Raw genomic sequence first — 16,330 nt, 5'->3', positions numbered from 1 at the left:
TTTTTGGTCTTTTTGCCCTCAGCTTGTCTGTGAGATTTACTCATGTTGGTGCAAATAGTGAGAACTTGTCCTTTTATTTGCTGTGATAAATATGTCAATATTTACTTATCAATTGGCTAGAGTTTCCCCTCAATTTTGGCTAATACAAATAAAGCAGTTATAGCTATTCTTGCTTTTAGGTAGGTATATGCCATCTCCCTTGGGTAAATACCCAGGAGTGGAATTGCTGGGTCACAGTATATACCTATTTTAAATTACTGGATTCTGCCATGGAGGTTTCCAATGTGGTAGTTCTGACTTATCCTTCTACTAGTAATATATGAGGATTCCAGTGATGTCGTAAGTTTGAGGCAGACCCTAGCCAAAGGGATGTTGTTTCCTAAGCATTGGGAAATTATGGGAAGTTTCACTTTGTCTTTCAAATTCCTTGGTTCTCCCACCTTGTACTTGTAGTACCAGAATTCAGCAAGAGACTTTGGGGTGCGGTGGTGGGGCGGGGGGGGGATGTTGGTGGAAGGGGGGATGTTGGTGGAAGGGGGGAACCTGTCCTAATTTTGGGTACTTCAAGTTTCTATTCTGTCCATCTAGCTGCCAGAATCCTTGCTGATTTCATTTTCCTCCAGTCCTCACCCCAAATTAGCCAAGACGCCCCTCTCCTCCCTCTCATAAGAAAACAGTTGATGATAAGCAGCTCACCCTGGAAAGACTTCCCCTAATCTGGAATTGCAGTTAAGTTAGTTCACGTGGCAACCATGTCACTTTGCTGTATTCAAAGTATTTTTTTTGTAATTTATCTCCTCTTTTTGTGTGTCTCTGTGTGTGTTTTAAATTTATTTTTTATTAATGTATAATGATATACAATATTATATTAATTTCAGGTGTATAACATAGTGATTTGATATTTATATTCCTTATGGTGTGATTACCACAAAAAGTTTAGTAACCTTTTGGATAATAAGGAACATTATAAGCTGACAAGCCAAAAGATAGATACAGAGACAGTAAAGAAACAAACAGACTGTCAAATTACAGTGGGGAGGGTAGGGAGATATGGGGGAGATAAGAGATCAACCAAAGGATTTGTATGCATGCATATAAGCATAACCAATGGATGAAAAACTCTGGGGAGGGAGGGCATGTATGGGAGTTGGGAGGGTGGGGATTGGTAAGGTATGTACACATATAATACCTTAATAAAAAAAATGAGAAAAAAAAAGTTTAGTAACCATTTGTTACCATACAAAGTTATTATGCTAATATTGACCAAGTTCCCTTTGCTGTACATTAATTACATTCCTGTGAGTTTTAAAAAAAATATAACTGGATGGTTGCTCTTTTATTCCCATTCATCTTTTTTACCCATTCCTGTCCCTCTGGTAACCATCAGTTTGTTCTCTGTATCTATGAGTTTGTTTCTGTTTTATTTTATAGAGGCCCAGTTGCATGAAATTCGTGCATGGGGGTAGGGTGTGTTTCCCTCACCCCAGTCTGCACTCTCTCCAATCTGGGACATTCCTCTCAGAATACAGGATGGCTGGCTCCCAACCACTTGCTTGCCTGCCTGCCTGATTGCCCCTAAACGCTTCTGCCTGCCAGCCTGACCACCCCTTAATCACTCCCCTGCCAGCCTGATCAATGCCTAACTGCTCCCCTGGAGGCCTGGTCACCCCCAACTGCCTTCCCCTGCTGTCCTGGTCACCCCTAACTGCCCTTCCTTGCCATCCTGGTCACCCGTAACTGTTGGGTCCCCTCCAACTGTCCTTCTCTGCTGACCTGATCACCCCTAACTGCCCTCCCATGCAGACCTGGTCCCTCCCAACTGCCCTCCCCTGTAGGTCTGGTTCCTCCCAACTGCCCTCCCCTATAGGCCTTGTCCCTCCCAACTGCCCTTTCCTGCATGCCTGGTCCCTCCCAACTGCCCTCCCCAGCTGGCCTGATGGCCCACAACTGCCCTCCCCTACCGATCATCTTGTGGCAGCCATCTTTCATCCACATGGGGGTGGCCATCTTGTGTGTTGGAGTGATGGTCAGTTTGCATATTACCTCTTTGTTATATAGTATTCCACATATAAGTGAAATCATATATTTGTCTCATTCTAGATCTATTCATGTTGTTGTAAATGGCAAGATTTTATTCCTTTTTTATTGCTGAATAGTATTCCATTGCATCTGTGTGTACATATATATACATATACATACATAAAATTATATCTTCCTTATCAATTTATCTGTCAATGAAACCTAGGTCACTTCCACATCTTGGCTATTGTAAATAATGCTGCAATGGATATGGGTATGTGCATATGCATATATCTTTGTGAATTAGTGTTTTTGTGTTCTTTGGATAAATATGCAGAAATGGAATTGATGGGTTGTATGGTAGTTCTATTTTCAATTTTGAGGGTCCTCCATAGTATTTTCCATAGTGTCTGCACCAGTTTACAATCCAACCAACAGTGAGTGCATGAGAGTTCCCTTTTCTTTGTTTCCTTACCAATACATGTTACTTGTTGACATTTTGATAATATCTATTCTGACAGGTGTGATGTGATATCTCATTGTGGTTTTGATTTGTATTTCCTTGATGATTAGTGATGTTGAGCAATTTTTTATATGTTTGTTGGAAATTGGTATGTTTTCTTTGGAGAAATGTCTGTTCAGTTCCTCTGTCCTTTTTCAATTGGATTCTTTTCCTTTCTTTTTCTTTTCTTTTCTTTCTTTCTTTCTTTTTTTTTTTTTTTAAATATTGGGTTATTTCCAATCTTTTTTTTCTAGAGAATTTTTTGGGAGAATTTGGATTATATCCATCTGAGAAGTAGTAATCCTCTGATACTATAAATTATTAAACCAGACATGTTGGTACTGGTGATATCATACCAATTATAGATCACATTTGTGATATTGGGATAAAATATAAGAACAAAACTTGAGTAGCTACTTACTCTGCTGATGTGTTTCTGTTACACAGTGGTTTGCAGTGAGGAAATTTTGATACGATTATAGTCTTTTAAAATTATGCTTAAAGTAGGAAATAAAGGAATCCTGTGCTATTAGTTGACAACTCTTTTCATCTCATTATTTTTGTCCAACTTGTCCTCGATAAAATTTTCTTCTCTACCTCCTCCAAGCTTCTGCCTCATTACCATTTCTTAACAATTTTGAATCTGACTGTGAAAGGAGAAGAGGTGAGAAAGAGAAGGAAAAAGACAGAAGGCTAAAATGAGTCAGGAAAGGAGTAAGTTTTATGCTCAATGTGAAAATATGCATGCATGTGCATGAACACACATGTATGTTTGTGTATGTTAGGATGTATTAGTGTCCTAAGTCCAAACATGTACATTTAGAATGAAATTATTTTTATCTTGTTTCTCTTTTGTAACAACAATTCACATAGATATCAAAAAGAAATGATTTGCATAAAAGTACGTACTTTTACTTTCTCTCCAAAGAGAATTTATTTCATTTGAATTGAGAGGTAAACTCAGAGTTCTACTATTATTTTAGAAAAACAAAACAAAACGTAACAAAAACCCCACACAGCAAATATACTCTCCATCCCGTTTGTAAAATTGTTTTCCTTATGGGGTAGCCTAATATCCTAATTCGTCTCAAGTTATTTTTATTAAATTAAAAGTTTATTGAAAATTAGGGTTTATGTTGAAATAATATACTTATTGAACTGTTATAAACCACTGCTGCTATTTGTTCAAAACTAATTAGATTTGTGGCCTTAAGCAAATGAGTTTATTTTTTGATGCTTGTTTTCATTATTTCTGAGAAAGACGTTTATTATACCAGTCCCACTTGTTATTAGTCATGTTGGTATATGATTGGTGTCCAAATGTTGGTGACGTTAAATTAATCCTGTGGGGGTCCCAATAAAAAAAGAACGGAAAGCTCTTGAAGCAAGTACATCCTTAATACTTGCTAGATATCAGTGCCAAGACCACAACCTGGTGAAACAGGCCGGATAAACATTTTTATCTAGACCAGTAGGAGGCCTAAATATTCTTCTATACACCTGCCTTTTTTTTTTCTTCTTAATCCCTCCTTCATTCTTTCTTGGCTTTCATAGATAGGGGTAAACCTTGGCAAGGTCTTTTCATGTCACGTACATGGAAAGGTGAGAACCATCCAAAAGTTGGTCCATGTAGAAAAGAATTCCAAGTAAATAAAATATTTCTCCAATACAAATATAATCATACTATCCATAATCTAATTGTACTATACCCAGTCTCATTAAAAACTATAGCTCAAGGTTAATGATTGAGTTATATATCTAGGAGGTTTCCTTTTGTCCTTGACCCACAAGAATTCTTTAGAGCTGGAGTGAAAGGAAATGCCTCGCACTCCATCTAGAGGGAAAAGTGTGCTATTACCTTACTTCAGAGGATGAGTTCAGAACATGTGTGAATGAGGATGCTAAGTTAGAAAAGCCCAAAGTATTACAGATTCATTTAGTTGAGAAACTTTGATACTAGGCACTGTGTGAAAATCCTAATAGGCAATATGGTTCTAAAGTGTAGGAAAAGGAAGGGAGGTAAAATATTATTTATGCAAATGCATATAGTATAGAATAGAAATCAACAGATTTATGAAGATAGTAGGTATAAAACAACGAAGGAAGGCAGGAATGATTCCATGGATGAAATAATACTTCAGTGGAAATCCTCATAAACCAGAGACATAGGAGAAAAGGGAAGAAAATTTAGTGTTTAAATAAGCTTTGTAAATTACTATGTATTTTTTTAATTTCAAAAATACATTTTTAAAAAAAAATTTCAAAATACATTTTAATTTACAAAAACACTTTGTAAATTATGGCCTTCCTTTGCCTGTTCAGCTTCATCTTCCGCCACTTTCTACCTAACACTTTATGCTCTAGATGTCCTAAAACACTTATAGTTTCTCATATTTCACACTTCTGTGTCTGCATTCTCTTTGCCTAGAACACTTCCTCTTCTTTGATCTTGAAATATTTTGCTTACTCTTAAGAATCAGCTCAAACGTCTTATTTTCCTGAAACTTTTTCTTATACCTCAGCTCTTTCATTCTTTCAACCAAAGAGATTGGTCTAAACACATTCTTCCTTGTTCCCACAGCTCCCTGGCTTTCTTAGTATCTACCATGTATTTTTGCAGTTGTCACTGACATGGCCTCTGCTAGTTGATAAAGCCTTCTAGGAGAGGGGACACATCTTCATCATTCTTGTATTCCCATGATGTAGCACAGCGCCTGGAATAGGGTTTGTTCTCAGTGGAGCTGAGTTGTACTTTTCGACTTTACGGTGTGTCTTCCAAGCTGTGCTGTATTTTAGGGATGGGGCAGAGGTGAAAGGAGATCCTGCTTTCTAGCCTTTGTTTATTTTGCACATGTGATATAATAAGTCAGGGGATATGATTGCCTCTAATTATAACGTTCTTTGGAACCTACTAGGAGGTATATGAGGACTAAGATTTTACGTTATCTTGTGACAGAAATTACTTATGTCAAAGGAGTATTCAATGAATCAGAGAACTCTCAGATAAAATGCCAAAGTTTATGTCTGTGGTAAAGAAAAGAACCACTTTTATGTTTTCGGTTGAGAGTGACTTGACTCCAGTTCTTTAGCAGCCACATAGAGAGGGTTAAGGAGATCCTCAGCTCTGACAGTTATTCTACTTTTTTGTATAATTTCCATAATGTCAGCTTTTTCTGTACTGCTCATACCTATACCCATCTATTCCACTATCATAAATATTGCCCCTCAGTGTACTGAAAACATTACCAAACCAAAGAGGAGAAGACGGCTTCTGAACAGAAAGCAAAATTGCTCAGGAAAGAGAGTCTCAATTGTGATTTATAATTAGACCCTCTCAGAACAGAAACTAAACAACGGCTGAATTAAAACAAATATGTTCGATTCTTCAGAAAAACTATATCTGCATACCCAAGAGCTAAAAACTAATTATGATTGCCATAGAATATTTTTCCAAGCTTTTGGATATCCCTTGAATTTTTTTTCTCTATCTAATTGAGAACTTAAATTAGTCATTTTTTAAACCAAAGTGGCATGATGCAAATTCTGCTACCAAGAAATCAGTCTAAAGTAGGTGTGTCGAACTCAATCAGAGAAGGGGCCAAAATCTAAAATCCAGCCTAAATCGCGGGCGGAATGGTTTACTGAACAGTCATAAACTGACAATGTCATAAACTGACAGCGGAGTGCAGTGATTGACAGCGCGGTGCGGGCCACATTGCAAGGCCTGGCGGGCTGGATTTGGCCCGCGGGCCTTGTGTTTGACACATGTGGTCTAAAGAGACGAATGGAAGTTTTGGAAAACAGAGATATGAATGCTATTAGAAAAGTATTAACAAGCTTAATTTTTCTGATGTCTTATTATTATTTTAAATTATTTAGGCTCATCTAGATATATATTCCATCTCCCCATCATGGGGTTCTTCTCTTGCTTCTAATTTATCCCTTAGTCTTCAGCTTTTTGGTCCTTTAATCTAATTTCTCATATGATTTATAATAATTATCCTATCTAATAAAAGAGTAATATGCAGATTGACAATCACTCCAACATACAAGATGGCTGCCCCCATGTGGTCAAAGATGGCTGCTCCCATGTGGACACAAGATGGCAACACAAGGTGGCCAGAAGGGGAGGGCAGTTGGGGGCCATCAAGCCTGCAGGGGAGGACAGTTAGGGGTGACCAGGCTGACAGGGGAGTGATCAGGGGGTGATCAGGCTAGCAAACAGAAGCAGTTAGGGGCAATCAGGAAGGCAGGCAGGCAAGCAGTTGGGAGCCAGCAGTCCTGGATTGTGAGAGGGATATCCGACTGCCCATTTAGGCCCGATATCAGGCCTAAATGGGAAGTCAGACATCCCTCGAGGGGTCTCAGATTGAGAGGGTGCAGGCTGGTCTGAGGGACACACATCCCCATGCACGAATTTCATGCACCAGGCCTCTAGTAATTATAATAAAATAGCTACAGAATCCACCAGAGCAGTGACCATGACTCCTTTGTCTGGCACAGAGTGAGTATTCAATATATATTTTGTGGATGAATAAAATAATTAATAGAACCTTTTTTAAATTGATGAATTAGTATTTATTATATACTGAAATCCATGGTTGATTTTTGACATGTATGAAACTATTAAATCCTTATCCTTCTGTAAAGCATGTGTCATAATATGCCCACTTTTCAGTGTGGGAAGTTGAGATGTAGGGAGATAACATAAATTGCCAAAGCCATCCTAAATAAATGGTGAGATCAGGATCTAAAGAAAGGTGCCTTGCTGTTTGCCAGTGTGACCACAGCCTATTGTGGAGCCTCATGGTGGAGCGGGGAGCACCATGGGTAGTCAGAAAACAGGGTCCTAAGTCTTCCCTCCACTGTCCTCACTTGCAGATGTGGAGGGTGACAACCCCCTTCCTGTATTTTTTGCCAGAGAACTGTCAGGATTAGATTTAGGCCAATGTGACTATGAAATGCCTGGCAAAGAATGTAATTTTGAAATGCCAGGTAAACAAAGAAGGGGGTGCTGGCAGTTCACTCAGGGTAGACTCCTTCCTCAGAGCTGACAGAGCTGAGGAACCCGAGGGCTGCATATATCCCTGGAAGTCTTGGTCAGAGTCAAGGGCCCAGGAGCAGGGTGTGGGAAGAAGTGAATCCTTTGTTTTTTAAGTAGAGAAATTGGTTTATGCATAACTGAATACTGAACATGTATAGATTATAAATGCTAATTAGCCTTAGAAGGTCTTGATCAATACTCTTAAAGTGTTTTATTAATAATACTTAAAATGCATATTGGTAATTTTAAATGTGATTAGAGGATATTTTAAGGTACAGAATGGATCCTGTCTGTTAAAGCTTATTCCTTTTGTGCTGTATCTGGATCATATCTCAGGGTTCCTTTCAAATCTGGGGTAAAGTTAAAAGGTTTCTCTCATCTAATTAAGGATGCAGGATTACCTAACTGAATTATAAGGAGCTGATCTCTCTCCACACTCTACCCCTTATCCTTCTGCTTCTTTGATAAGTGAATTAACATGCAATTTAATTGGAATGAGTTATAGCCCATCAGGAGATAGACTTTAATAGTTCCTGGAACAAAAACTAAGAGGAAAATAAGCTTAACTGAATCTCAATTGGCCTTCAAGTTTAGTCTGAAATTGGGGTTTGAATCACTTTAACTTAATGCGTAAGTACCAGAGTTCAAAACTATGATATATTTTGCTTTTAGTTGTTTTTGTGTTATTTGGTAAACATTTTGCACATTTTTAAACTATGAGATTTACTTGTTACAAAGTGACTATATTGACTTTAATAGTTTGTAATTAACCATGGTATGATAAAAAAAAAAAATACTGAAACTGAAGGAAACTTTCAAAATACTGAAACTGAAGGAAACTTTCAGAATTCCTCAGAGTTCTGCAGAAGCCTAGTCTGTAAGATACTCTGAGAACCAAAGAAACAAAACCAACTACCCCCGCCCCAACTACTCCCGACCGCCCCCCCCCCCCCCCCCCGCCTCCCCACCTCTCCACATCTGTGCAATCAAGTTGAGAAACACTACTACACGCTATAGCTCATGGTCAGAAACTGACAACGCACACAGACTTATTAAAGACCGAAAAGTTCTACAAGGAAACCTACTGACCTTTGTTGAACTGTTTCTGTAGTGTATTCCACATGGACCCTTTCCAGCCAAACAGCTATTAGTGACTTGCAGGGAACATACTTTGGATTATTTAGCCCCAGATCGAGCGACTTATCCACAGCCTCAAGGATTTTGATTCCCAATCAATTACAGCTGGCCGGTGTTCTTACCAAAAAGAAAAGAAAATTTGGTTGTATGGCCTATCTTTAGGAAACACATGCTTGCTAATTAGTGATTGCTTTTTAAAAAAGTCTTCACAAGCCATCTCTTTAATAAACTGTTATAAAATGTTGCTGGTTATTGATATCAAGTTCATCAATCTGTAATGACTACTTTTTGAAACTTGAAACATTTGCCAATTTTTATCCTGATAGCTTTTTCGTTTGTTTTGGTTTCTTAAAGATTGTTGATACCATGGTTCTGTAAACATATATTCAAGTCCCATGATACTAGTCTTCTGGTTTAGATGCTTAAAGTCTATGAAAGTAACAGCTATTCTGGTACAATTTCCTTTTATATCTTGGTTTCTTGAACGTTCCTTCCCCTTTAACCCTTGTTTTGCCTTTTCTAATACTTTTCCTTCTTAAAGAAAAAATTGCATGTTAGTTTTGTTTCTGCTTATTACCAATTCTGTAAAACAACATTATGGTGTCAAGTTTAATCTAATATATAATACTTATATATTGGCTTTTGATGCTTTAGATACAAATTGAATAATTAAATATTTTTTGCTCAGGATAGGCCATAATTTGAATTTAACCCTGTAGCATTTCTAGACTTTATTCTGAAAAATTAAGTTGTACATTTAGATTAATTTCTGATTCTTTTACCATGCCAGTGTCCTCACTCCCAAATAAAAAGGAGAATTAATAAGATGCTGAATATTATCTGGGTTAAAAACAGAAAATATTCCTTGTATAAATGGTGGTAGGTTCATACCTGGAATACCTGTGAATTCTTAACAAAGAGCTTCTCTAAAGACACCAGAGCTGAGAGCATCCACAGAAGGACCAGCCTTCAGTGACATTTATTAGTGAGAAGCCTTAGAGCCGGAAGCCTGGAGGGAATACAGTTCAAAGCCAGCAGCTTAGGGAAGATTCATGACTTATAACAAGTCCTGAGTAGTGGAAGGGTCAATATGCTAATTATTGATTGATGATCACCCATTAAGGAAACTTTCCTTTCCGGAAATTTACACGTTTGTTATCCTGGAGGGTTCTGTTCTGTGTGAAATGATGAGGCATGGAAGTGAAAGAGATTGGCAGACCTGAGAAAGAAGCAGGTGGAAAAATGGGGAGGTCAGAGGTGTGGGATATAGACCCAAGTTTCAACCAGGAATCATCTGTGACCTACTTAGTAGGAGACATGACCCAAAGCACAGCACCAGCTCTTGGTATAGCCACATAACAGTGAATAACATTTATTTCCCAAGCTTCTGCTAATCTAGCACCACAAAGTTAAATATTGTCATTATCCTCTTTGTACAGTGTTGAAAGCTAAGGCTGAACAAGTTAAGAAATTTGTTGAAGACCCTAGAAAGTGTCAGGGCTGGCAACTAGGTCTGAGTCTGTTGCCTCCAGATTCCTGAACCTTAGCCAGGTGCTGGCTTGTACTGTCAACACATAAAAGTGGCCAGATGAGCAGTTGACTCTGCTGCCCAGCATATATAAGCAGAAGGAGTACAGTAAAAATATGTACTCTGCCACTGTGTTATGCACTGTAAGGCATGGTGCTAAGCACTAGGGCTATAATAAGTTAAACATAATACTTACTTTAGGGAGGTCTCAGTCTAACACCGGAGGCACCTACCTTCAATGCATATGGACAGAAAGGGGCGGGATGGGCGGGATTTTATTGTTCATTATTTAATAGGAAACTAAATAAACAAATGAAAACTAACCAATTAACCAATCAAAGGAACCAAAAACTTTCATGCCTTCTAGTGAGCATGCCTTTCTCAGAGCCCACATCTTCCTACTGTGATATGATTCACCCATTTTCAATATGCTCCTAGCCCCTAAGATGTGAGTTGGCAACTTAGAGCCAGAATTTACTGCAAAGAGGAGAGAAGGGGAATGTTAAAATAGATTCAGTTGCAGTGAGATAATGAATACATGAGTAGGAAATAATGTGACATTTTATACATTTGGTATTTGTCTGTATTTTTTCTTACCCAATTTTATGTTTTCATTAATGCTGGTGACTTGAACATCTCTACCTACAACTTCCTGTTAATGTTTCTAAGATGAAAGGAGCCAAAGAGGGTCCATGCTAACGAACCTTTGACAGAGGATGTGAAGCAAGTGAAGAAAGGTCCAGTGACTAAAACTTAAGAACTGACTCACTTCTGCTCAACACTAGGTGTCACTTTAGCTGTTGGAAAGCAGTATTAGGCCATTTTCAGAAAAGAAAATTCTTCAGCATAGACTTAATTTCTGCCTAATCCTTCAGTGATGATTACTTATATTCTTTCTACTTTTTTTCCTCCTCTATGACTACACTGTAACAGCACCACTCAGCTGGTTTCACCAGATAAGTATCTTTCTGTCCTGTTTTACCTACTTTTTCTTTAAAAAGAAAACCTCTGAAATATGAATTTTTGTTCCCTCTTGCCTTATTATTAAAACTAAGAAACAAAGAAAAAACTCCCTACAAAACCCAACCCCCCCAAAAAAATAAGTGGAAACTAACCAATTAACCAACCAAAGGAACCAAAAAACCTAATCTGAAAGCACTATAGTACCTTAAGTTTGAAAAGTCTCTGTTCAGTTGTAACACCCAACATAAATAAATAAAAAGTTCTTTTAGTTTCCTATTAAATAATGAACATGAGCCGAAACCAGTTTGGCGCAGTGGATAGAGCGTCAACCTGCAGACTGAAAAGTCCCGGGTTAATTCCGGTCAAGGGCATGTACTTTGGTTGCGGGCCCATCCCCATAGGGGGTGTGCAAGAGGCAGCTGATCGATGACTCTCATTGATGTTTCTGACTCTCTGTCCCTCTCTCTTCCTCTCTGTAAAAAATCAATAAAATATATTTTAAAAAATGAACATGAAATTTAAAAAATCATGCTTATGAATTATTTTGATAATTTGTGGGGCAGGGTTGAATCCAATTGCTTTGTCTTTATTTGTTAAGTACTGCCCTCCCTGTCACAGTGTGTGTTTGTATCTATGGAGAAGAGAGCTTTCTTCAGGGACACAATAAGAAGGCACATGCTACATTAAACCCCTGCTGATTGCTACAAGTGATTGATTTCTTGGGCTATCATATGATTAGAATGATGGTGTTGAGTCTCACTTAAAAAAGGGCTGTCAATATAAAATGTAAGAAACGTCCAAATCTGCGGAGAATTTGTAGGAGTTTATTGGAGCCAAACTGACAACTATTGACAGAAAGCTAAATCTCAATGGATTGAGAAAATGCCTTGGAGAAAAGCAATTTGACAGCTTATTTCATACATTGAAATCAAAGAAGATGTAAGGAGGATTACATGAAATTCATTGGTAGCAGATTAAAGAGGTGGGAGAAAGCAAAACTTGGAAAATCTCTGAGATTGGATAAAAGTAAAATGAAGAAACACAGGCCTAAATGGGCAGTCGGACATCCCTCTCACAATCCAGGACTGCTGGCTCCCAACTGCTTGCCTGCCTGCCTTCCTGATTGCCCCTAACTGCTTCTGTTTTCCAGCCTGACCACCGCCTTATCACTCCCCTGTCAGCCTGGTCATCCCTAACTGCCCTCCCCTGCAGGCCTGTTCACACCTAACTGCCCTCCCCTGCAGGCCTGGATCCCCCACAACTGCCTTTCCCTGCTGGCCCAGTCACCTCCAAATTCCCTCCTCTGCTGGCCTGGTCACCCCTAACTGCCCTTCCCTGCAGACTTGAACGCCCCCAACTGCCCTCCCCTTCTGGCCACCTTGTGGCACCATCTTGTGTCCACATGGGGGCAGCCATCTTGTGTGTTGGAGTGATGGTCAATTTGCATATTACTCTTCTATTAGATAGGATAATTATTATAAGTCACATGAGCATTAGATTATAGGACCAAAAAGCTGAAGACTAAGGGATAAATTAGAAGCAAGAGAAGAACCCCATGATGGGGAGATGGAATATATATCTAGGTGAGCCTAAGTAATTTAAAATAATAATAAGACATCAGGAAAATTAAGCTCCCCAACATTAATTTCTGATAGACCAAGGGTCTAATTTTAGGGAAGAAAAACAAAAAGTTCTGCATTGTTGCAAGAACTTTAAGCCTAAAATCACACAAGGCAACTGAATCTAGACATAATGATTGGGAAGCATCAGTCTGATTCCTTTAGCTTTCACCTCATATTGGGACACGTTATATTATGTTTGTCATTTCATAGGCATCTAGACATGAGCAAATAAAGGAAAATATTTAGGTTAAACTGATCCACATTTCCTAGACGTGTCTAGACCTTTTTGCCATGATTAGGCCGTAAGTTTATTCAGGGACCTCTATATCTTTTTCATTATTGTGTTTACCTAGCCTTTGACAGAATGACTGGCATGCTATTGGTGCAGTTTAAAGAACTGAATGAATTTATATAATTCTTGTTGGATACCTGCCACAGGAGGATCCAAAGTGTCATTGTTACAGAATTTCCGAACAAGCAAACAATGCAGGAGGAGAGTTTGGAGAGACTCACTTTATTCATCGCGCAATGGGCCTAGAGAAAATGAATTCAAATTCTAAGCAAAGGTACAAGCAGAGCTTCCCTTTTTATAAAGGAGCCAGCTCTCTATGCAAATAGTGATTACCTCGCTGCTGTCCTTGAAAACAAACACAGCTAAATTTATGGGCATACCTAGGTTTGACCTGCAAGGTCAGACATCTAATTTTATGACCCTCATTTTACAAGCAGGCTAAAGCAAACATATTTAGAAACAGCAGAAAATTCCAAACAGCAGTTTTTTACAAAATGGGGGTTTTCCTTCTCATCATCTGTTCCTCGAAGATTTATGGCCCACAGATGTTCATGCTGTTTTCAGCAAGGGCACACACTTCCTGTGGAAGGAAATCTTGGGCATTCCTCTGAAACTCCTACTCAGAGAACGCCAGGGGAAGCAATGTTCCAGAAATAGGATGTGGAAGTCACCTGCTCCCCCTTCCCAGCCATTGGCATTCCACCTATTTTAGCAGGTAGGTAGTCCGGGTTTGCTCTGGACTTAGTAATGGACCATCTGCTGATGTACGGGTTTCTATTTTGGTGATGTTCAAGGGCAAGAGGGGGTTTAAGGGTTGAGGTAAGAAAGGTGTATGATGAGGGTATGGGAAGATAAAGGAAAGATTGAAGGATGAAAGAAAAGAGGAAAAGAAAAAAAAGAGTGGGATCTTAAACATTGTAAATGTAGGTTTTAGCTTGTGTATATATATGTCAGTAGCAATGTGGTTGAATGATATTTTGAAACATTTCTAGAATTTTTACCTGAGTTTTAATGACCTAATTTGGGTAGGGGTTGGAGAAGACTTAAAGTAATAACGACTCCAAAATATACTCTTTACTAAAGATCTTATTGCTTTGATAAGTAAAATGGTTTGCAAATAAAAATCATTCTTTAGCGCAGACTTAACAGCGTAAGTATGCTCTGGTTTGTGAGATTGTGCTCAATTAATTGCAGAAGATCGGCCGAGTCATCATTTAGAAAAAAGACTCTTCTTTTTGAGCCCTGAATGGTTGTTCGTGCTTAAGCCCAAGAAGATTTTAGTTTCAAGTGTACAACTAAATAAATACACTGCAACCTGCACCCATCACCCCAAGTAACGTCTCTTTCTGTCCCCATATTCTCCCCTTTGCCCACCTCCACTTACATCCCAACCCCCAAATCATATAGTTGTCTTTGGTCATATTCCTCTCTCATCTCTAGCAGCTACCCTTCCATGCTTGTATCATTCTTTAAGAACCTTTTTCTACCCCAAGCCTACCCGCTCACACGAGCTTCCATCTCACTTATTAGAAAACATGCCAACCATCTGGCATGGCCTTCTTTGATCCTCTCTTCCTTTTTCAGTACAACATATACAAGCATATGTTCACCAATCAGTACCTGCTTTCCTCTAGTCTTAGGGGATTTGGTGTCTCCATTCTGACTAACTGCTTCACCAGCATACGAGATCCAATCACAAGTATCATTCCAGAATCTTGATCTGCCAATTATTCCTTCTTTGTCTTCTCTCTCCTTCTCTTCTGGTTTCCTCTTTATAGAAATATAAATAAGAATGCACAAGATTTTCACAGACCCCACAATGACCAGTACTTTTCTAGGACCCTTTAATAACTGAAGACAGTATGGCTGACTGTCCCTCCCTCAATCTACTTCTTTGACATGACAAAGTGGGTTTTATATCTGGCTAATGAGAGTGTGCAAGAAGCCCACTAGGGAATTGCCTCAGGGCAGACCAGCACCAGGAGAGGTGGTTCTTGGGAGAAATAAAACTGTTTCTCTGTTTTATTTCTCCTTCAGCATTTCTTTAGACAGAGATAAATTCTGGACCTTTGGTCAATAAGAGATTTACACTCCCCGAGGAAATATTCTACCTTCCTTCCCCACCCCATTATACAGGTAGAGTGGCAAACAATGAGGGTCTAGGGATCTACTTGCTGGCATTGTGGGTTTCTGCCAAACTCTGTGATCTCTAAAAGCCTATGAGTCCCCCCATTGTCTGGGACCCTAAGACGCTGGACTGCTATGGAAACCTATAGGAAGCAGCACCTCACAATAAGCCAGGTCAGATGGGCTGCGTGAATGGTTAATTAACTCTTGTCCTTTCTTCTGTCAACATAGTTCTTTATGCTTTATGCATTTTTCACTGCTGAGTTGGGATCCTGTCAGCTGTGACCTGAACAGAAGGGGCTGAATGGCCATCTCCATAAACAACTTCTGGTCTTCTAAACTCTGGCCAGTAATTCTTTCTCAGATTTGGATCGAACATTTCAACATTGTCTCTTCATTAGCAGAGCATTTTTCTTCTCACTCAGTCCAAATGTTTATAAATGTGGTGCTGAGCATTCTATTTATTTTGGGACAAAGGCCAAAGTGAATTGCTTCTCCATCAGTTATGCTAAGCAGTGTGTAATGGGGTAAATTGATAAAACAGCCACAGCTGGTGATGTGATTCCATTTTCAGAACATGACATACCCTTTGGACCAAAGGACTGCCTTCTTTGGAAGCCAGGCATGCAAACAAGTCCCCATGCATGCTCATTAGCATGGGTAGTAACATTGCCAGATCTGCCAAGGTTCTGATTAGCAGTGGGCTGGCCCTTGAGCTGGCAGAGTCCTCTTAGACACAGTCCTCGCATCCACAGGGTGGACCCTCTTGGAACAATTAAAGCTGCTTGTGTTGGCCTTGCTGCAAACACATTTGCACAAACTGTGAATGTAAGACAATGCTTTCCTCACAAATCTAACCACTGTTCATCGGGAGAAAAACACAGGGCAAGATTGGGAAATGCAGGCTCAGTTTCTGTGAGCAGAACACCGAGTCACCACTGTGATGTTCAGGGAAATGGAGCAGAAGATGGGCCAGGGCACTGCCTCCAGCCAGAAGCTAGCTACATGGCAGCCGAGAGCACTGCAAGCTGTCTGACAGAGAGAGGCAATATTTAAATGAACCCACTTAACAAACAAACAAATAAGCAAACACACT

Source organism: Pipistrellus hanaki (assembly GCF_964339955.1).
Source record: "Pipistrellus hanaki genome assembly, chromosome: 6".
Lineage (NCBI taxonomy): Eukaryota > Metazoa > Chordata > Mammalia > Chiroptera > Vespertilionidae > Pipistrellus > Pipistrellus hanaki.
The sequence above is the reverse complement of the archived record's forward strand: the minus strand, read 5'-3'. Positions refer to the sequence as shown.